Source organism: Peromyscus maniculatus, chromosome 1 (assembly GCF_049852395.1).
Source record: "Peromyscus maniculatus bairdii isolate BWxNUB_F1_BW_parent chromosome 1, HU_Pman_BW_mat_3.1, whole genome shotgun sequence".
NCBI classification, from domain to species: Eukaryota; Metazoa; Chordata; class Mammalia; order Rodentia; family Cricetidae; genus Peromyscus; species Peromyscus maniculatus.
Window position 1 is genome coordinate 206,658,162 of NC_134852.1, and position 7,197 is coordinate 206,665,358.

Below are 7,197 nucleotides of genomic sequence, written 5' to 3' on the forward strand. Positions count from 1 at the left end.
TTAATAGAAGATTTACTTATGCAAGAAATAAATAAGAGTCTTTGTAGTAGGACAGGCCCATAGGGTCGAGGAAATTGGCTCAGACCAGTTGCCAAGGCATGCACATAACGTACTTCCTTATGAGCCAACCTGGAGTCTGCATGAGGACCTAGCTACAGTCAATGTCAGAGTTCCTGATCATACCCAGCCAATGAGGGACAACCACACAGACTGGGTGCTGGGAGGAGGGTGTATAAGGCCTTCCTTGTTATGGAATAAATGAGTTCGTTATTTGCCTCCAACAGACTCCCAGTGTCTGTGTTATTGACATGGTGCCTTCTCACCTCCTCCCCCAAGGGAGCCAAGCAACAAGACTTCCTTGCTGAACTTAATAGGAGAGGTCAAATGTTCAGTCTATTTTCTTTCCTGGGTAAGTCTTCCCTTTCTGTCCCTGTCTGTTTTGAAAACACAATATCAGAAGATGAGGGGCACAAATGCCAACACAGCTCTTAAAAGTGAGTTCTCGGGAGTGGCTCTGAAATTAGGATAAGTATTTGCTGATCTTGCCTAAGTCCAATGAATCAAGGCAGGATCTTCAATGTGTGTTTGGCGTTTGGGGTTGTTGTACTGAAGCAGATACTCTTGTTTAAGCCGGGCCCTTATGCTCAAGTGCTCGACCTGTGCCTCTCGGGTCTCCGGAGATACCACATCATACTCTGCTGGGTCAAGGGTTCTGGGGAGAGTGGCCAGGGGCTCAGGCTTATACTTGGAACCTGACATCTTGGCTCCCAGCACACATTTGTACCTTTAAGCCCCTTATTAAATCCTTCCGTTACCTGTTGCTAGAGCCAAGAATCTAACTTAAAGTGCAGAGGATACTTGTACACCCATGCATGTATATACATAATATATATTTATATATCGTGTACTGATATATATTATTCCTAAGTATCCACATAATAATCCGTGTAGATGTGTTGTTTAGGCATGTGTACATATGTAATACATGCATGCCCATGTGTTCTGACAGATTTGCACATGCAGGCAAAGGTGAGTGACAGCAGAAGTGATCTCTCCCAGGTTCCCATGATTAAGGAACTTACTAACCATGGTTTCTGTGGCCAGGGATGAATCTATTCCACGTTGGAGGGTTCTATGCCAAACACTGTACAGAGTAGTATGGCACCAACTCTAGGCTGGTGTGTCTCTCTTTTTAGTTACTTCGCGATGGAAACAATGTTCATCCCAGGGTCCTAGGTTAGTATTCGCTGGATAACTGGGGTGGGAGGGGATGGGGGGTGTCACCTAGGTACTGGTATTTGCAGAAGACAAAGCTTTGTTCCCAATGACCTGCCTTCTAGGCATCAGGGTGAAGGAGCTCCTATGAAAGCAGCCAGGAAACCAACCAGTCAGAGCCTGTGAGTTTGGCCCCTAGGCCTAGTCCTTGTGGAGAGTACCAGCTCCCCACAGCTCCCCTCTCCCTAATCAAGTTTCAAGAGACCAGTTTATTCTGATTTATCAACAAGAATGGGAACAAGGAGACAGGAAATAGATGTGCTGTTTCCAAGACCAATCCTCAAGTTCAGGGGCAGCACCACGTCTGTCCTGATAGGAAGGCAAGTCAGGGCTACTAAATACACAAGAGGGCTGCCGATTCACCCCTGTAATCCTACACTGGGGAGCTGAAGCAGGAGGATTGCTGTGAGTTCTAGGCCAGCCTGGACTACATATTTAGTTCAAAGACATCCAGGGCTATAAAACAAGACTGCCTCAACCTCCCCCCCACCCCATTAAAAAGTTGCGTAGAACAAATCCCAGAGACACTGGGGAATTCTTCAGGAGGCAAGTGGCCGGGCACAGCTGGGAATGATGGTTCTGGCCCTCAGGAACTGTGTGATTATAGGTGAGTTACTGGGTGTCCATTTCCACACTGTAGAGTGAAGCTACTAACACCTCCCTACCTCCCTACAGGACTCTGCCGAGAATAAGCAAGATGCCAAATAGCAACTTCTAGGCGCAAAGCGGGTATCACTAGTGTTTGCTTCCTTTTAGTTATTTTTACAGATGATTTGCATGTATCATGTTAGTTATTAAACTAGAAAACATTTGGTAAGCCAAAGGAAAAACACTGGAGCCTCCTCCAACCCCATCAGCTAGAGACAGTAATCAGAGGCATTTTATTATATATCTTTTTGGATTTTTTTAATGTATTGTTGTTCTTAAAAATGGGGTCTCGGGACTGAAGAGATGGCTTAGTGGTTAAGAGTGCGTAATTGCTCTTGTAGAGGACCTGAGGTAGGATCCCAGCACTCACATCAAATATCTCACAACCACCTGTAACCCCAGGACCAGGGGATCTAACGCCCTCTTCTGGCTTTTGCAGGCACCTGCATGCACACGTACCTAGACACATAAAAACACATAGTTAAATAATTAAAAATAAGCTAAAATCTCTAAAAATGTGATCTCATTCTCGTGCCGCTTCATGCCACCTGCTCTTTCCCCCAGCGTAGGTATTAACATCGGCTCGCTTCTCTCAGTCTCCTTCCACAGCATCAGTTTTTAAAACAGTGTGGGGTGTAGTGACCCACACAGTCACACACCATGTATTTAACTCACCTGCGCTGTCCAGCAGTTCCCGTTGTAAACAATGCTGCAGTGAGTATCTTGGCAGCCGCTACGCTATGATAAACGTCCGGAAGAATTGGTGCTCCCTACTGACAAACAGCCTTCCAGAAACTTCAGGTAAGTTGATATTCCCATCCATCCCAGCATCATCCATCACCCTGACTCCAGGCCGACCCTGGATTTTGTTGTTGTTGATTTTTCCAATAGCAGTACCCTGATTACTTTCTCTTTCTGCTACACAGATGTTTCTGTCCAAATATAATTGGTCCTCCATTGCTGAAGGTTCTACATTCCTGGGTTTAACTAACCCCAGGTTTTATGGCAAATGCCTGTTATCCCAGCACACAGGAGGCAGAGGCAGGAGGTCCAGCCTGGTCTACATAGTGAGTTTCTGGTTACCCGGAGCTACATGGTGAGGTCCTGTCTCAAAGAAAGCTAGGCATGTTGGTTAATGCCTGTATTCCTAGAACTTAGGAGGGATAGGCAGGACAATCAGGAGTTCAAGGCCACTATCCTCCACTTACATGGGAAGTTGGAGGCCAGTATGGACTATCTGAGACCTTGTCTCAAAAACACAAACAAATATATATATACACATCCAGAATTTTTTTTTTTTTTTTGATTTTTCGAGACAGGGTTTCTCTGCGTAGTTTTGCGCCTTTCCTGGGACTCACTTGGTAGCCCAAGCTGGCCTTGAACTCACAGAGATCCGCCTGCCTCTGCCTCCCGAGTGCTGGGATTAAAGGCGTGCACCACCACCGCCCGGCTCCAGAATATTTTTAAAATTTGTGTCTGAAGCAGGGCGTGGTGGCACATACCCAGCACTCAGGAGGCAGAGACAGGTGGATCTCTATGAGTTCAAGGCCATCCTGGTCTACAGAGTGAGTTCCAGGACAGCAGGACTACATAGAGACCCTGTCTCAAACAACAACTGTTTCTGAGATGGGCATGGTGACATACTCCTCTAAGTCCAGCCCTTAGGAGGTGAGGCAAGAGAACCACCTTTAGTTAGAGGCCAGTCTAGTCTGCACAGCAAGTTCCAGGCCAACAAAAGCTACACAGCAAGACCCTGACTCCACAACCAAACTGTAAACAAAGAGTCACCTGTGTCTGTCCTGGGCAGTCCCTAAACAACACAGAAGAACTGTATTGTAACTACATTGTCATAACTATCTAGAGATGATTTAAAGTATGTCAGAGGAGGAGCATACTTCTAAAGCAAACACTATTCCATTTTACATAAGAGACTCAAGCTTTCATAGATTTGGAGTATTCAAAAGAGAGGGCTAGAACCAATCCCTTCAAAATCCAGACTTAATAGGCCTCTTTACAGGACTGGAGAGACGGCCCAGTGGTTAATGGTGCTGGCAGCTCTTCCAGAGGTCCTGAGTTCAATTCCCAGCAACCACATGGTGGCTCCCAACCATCTGTAATGAAATCTGGTGCCCTCTTCTCGCATGCAGACATACATGCAGGCAGAACACTGTATACATAATAAATACATTTTTAAAAAATTAGAAAAAAATAAGCCTCTTTGCCCAGGCTAGTTCTGCACACAGCTTTGGAGGAGTGGTATCCTGCCAGTTTCCCAGCTCACTCACCAGGTCTTATCTCCCAGGAGACCCCCACTGTACTTCCCTACCGTACCAGATCTCATCAGCCTTGTTTGTGAACCTTGCTCAAAGGGGACTTCTTGCCAGAGGTTCCCATTGGCTTTCTGATTACACTTGGCTTCTGCTGCTGAGGCGAGGCCCTCTGACCTGTCACTAAAGGCAGCAGGGGAGAAGGGCATTTTATCAAAGCTGAAAGTAGCAAACTTGGTGCCTGGAACAAAGAGCAGAAAAATAAGGGCTCCGATCAGAAGGGCGCCATTGGGGAAAGGGGTGTAGAGAGAGCGGAGGTCCTAGTCACACACACAAGCCTTGGTCCCTTGATGCACACCACCCCAACATCCAACACTTTGTCTCCTTTTCTCTTATAAAGAACTTGTGATGACCTTGGACCCATCCCGATAAGCCAAGATAGTCTCCTTACTTTAAAATCTTTAACTGTCACACCAGCAAAGTCCCTCTGACATAAAATGTCAGATATTCATAGATTCTAGAGCTTGGGAAATAGGTGCGTTTTGATATTATTTTATTATTATTGTTGTTATTGTTGTTTTATGTGCATTGGTGTTTTGTCTGTGTGAGGATGTCAGATCCCCTGGAACTGTAGTTACAGACAGTTGTGAGTTGTCATGTGGGTGCTGGGAATTGAACCCAGGTCTTCTGGAAGAGCAGCCAGTGCTCTTAACCACTGAGCTACCTCTCCAGCCCTGTGTTTGGGTATTCTACCCTCCTAGCTTGGCAAACTACTTTTTCTCTCTGACTTGAGTTTCTTTACCTGCAAACTAAGAGTCATCAACAAAAAGTTCTCCACAGTCCGTCCCAGGAGTGGCTGCTGGGAATATTTTCAGTGAAGTATGGGTGAGCCAAGTATAGGGACCACACTCGATTTCTCATGGTCTCTATTTCCTCTGCTTGAAAGTCACTTTCCCATCTGAATGCTACCATGTTTTTATTAATTAAACAAGCATGCACAGAGAACTTCCCATGTGCCTGGCCCCATTCGGAGTCCTTTACCCAAACAAAATCATTTAGTATTCAGGGTAGCCCAGAGGTGAAGTATTCTGGCCACGAGTGTGTGGGAACACAGGACGGGTCAGGAGTACCTGAGATGACAAACACAGCAGGGCTTGCAGTAATTTCAGCTGTCTGGCTCCGCGTCTGCACATGTGTGAACATGATGCAAGCTCATGCATGCATATTTTTGTGGGTGGGTGTGCACCTGTTTGGGGGAGTGTGTGTGTGTGTGTGTGTGTGTGTGTGTGTGTGTGTGTTTACCAGAGGTCAGCTCTGGATGTTGTCTGCTATTCACCTTGTTTTGTGAGACAGGGTCTCTTATTGATTTAGAACTGGCTAGTAGACTGGGCTGGCTGACCAGTGAACCCAGGGGTCTTCCTTTTTCTATCTCTCTAACTCTGAGATTATAAATGCACACCACAATGTCCTCCATCTTTGTGCGTGCGTGCGTGCGTGCGTGCGTGTGCGCGTGCGGTCTTATGTTTGCATGGCAAGTACTTTATTGATTCTCTCCCCAGTTCCAGAGCCTAGACTTTCAAGAGCTAAGTAGCTAGGTTGTCCTTAAAGCCCACAGTCCTGTGGCCATGACCTAGCTCTTGTTTTTGTTGAACTGAGGTCTCATGTAATGCAGGGTGACATCCTATTGAACACACAGCAGAGGATGACCTTGAACTTATGATCCTCCTGCCTCTACCTCCCAAATACTGAGGTTGCAGGCACGTGCCACCATGGCCCATTGTTTGGCCATGCTGGGAACAGGACCCAGGTTAAGCTAGCCCTTTAACAAATTGATCCACGGCCTCAGCTACTATATCTCTTCTGGACTGTAAGGGATGAGAGAGCAAAAGTCTTGTTGAATCCTGTGAACTCCAGCTGTGATAACAGCCTAGCACACAAGTAAAAACATGAAGCAATTGATAATGAATATCAGCATTGCTGCTTATCTACTGGAGAGTCTCGTTGATCAAAGCCACGGCTGCAAGACAAAACAACGAACATTTAGGCCAGGCATAGTGCTGTGTGCCTATAATCCTAGCATTTCAGAGGATGAGGCCGGAAGATTCGCCGAGTTCCAGGACAGTCAGAGCTACATCGCAAGACCCTGTCTCAAAAATTCAAGGGGAAGAGAAACTTACCAGATATTTCCAAAAAGAGCACAGGTTTCACACTAGCACTTGGAGGTGCTCACCTTTTACAGACCAGCAAACTGCAGGAAGTCCTGCCCGTTGGGAGGGACTCCGTGTGGGTTGGGATCTGCCTGGGTCCCTAGCCTGCGTCCACTCAGGTCAGCTGCTGATCACTGGGGCCTGTGCTTTCAGTTAGGACTTAGTTTGACTCTGGAAGGACGGAGGGAGAAGGAATGAACCAAAGAAACATTATAAGGAGTTTAACATATCTTCTTTAGTCCTGGCAACAACCTGTCTACATTTCACAGGTTAGAAGGAATTCCTGAAGACATGGGTAGAGCCAAGGTTTAAAACTAGGTCTGTCTAACTCGCTGTTTATTGACTTTCAAGTCTTGCCAGGCTGCTGGGCCTCAGATCTCTCAGTTAAAGAATGAAGGAGTTAGGTGATCTCTGGGCTCCAGCTCAGCTTATGTTTTCAAGTGAGTGTCAATTGTCTGCCACTTACTGTGAATTTACATCCTCATAATAAATACCCTCTGAAGTGCTACTACTATTCCACTTTACAAATGGGGAAACCGAAGTTCAACAACATTTGTAGTATCCAAATCCACACAGCTGCTTTTTGTTAGATTCTATTTTTATTTTTTAAAGAAGATTTATTTATTTAGTATACAGTGTTCTGCCTGCATGTGTCCCTGAAGGCCAGAAGAGGGCACTAGATTTCATTATAGATGGTTGTGAGCCACCATGTGGTTGCTGGGAATTGAACTCAGGACCTCTGGAAGAGCAGCCAGTGCTCTTAACCTCTGAGCCATCTCTCCAGCCCTTTTATTAGGTTC

The 7,197-nt window shown here is 46.1% G+C and overlaps 1 pseudogene; it reads right to left on the reverse strand.

Annotated features, from left to right (window-relative positions):
* Nucleotides 1–367: 367 nt before the first annotated feature.
* On the reverse strand, nucleotides 368–759 carry LOC102914191 (NADH dehydrogenase [ubiquinone] 1 beta subcomplex subunit 4 pseudogene; annotated as a pseudogene).
* Nucleotides 760–7,197: the final 6,438 nt, after the last annotated feature.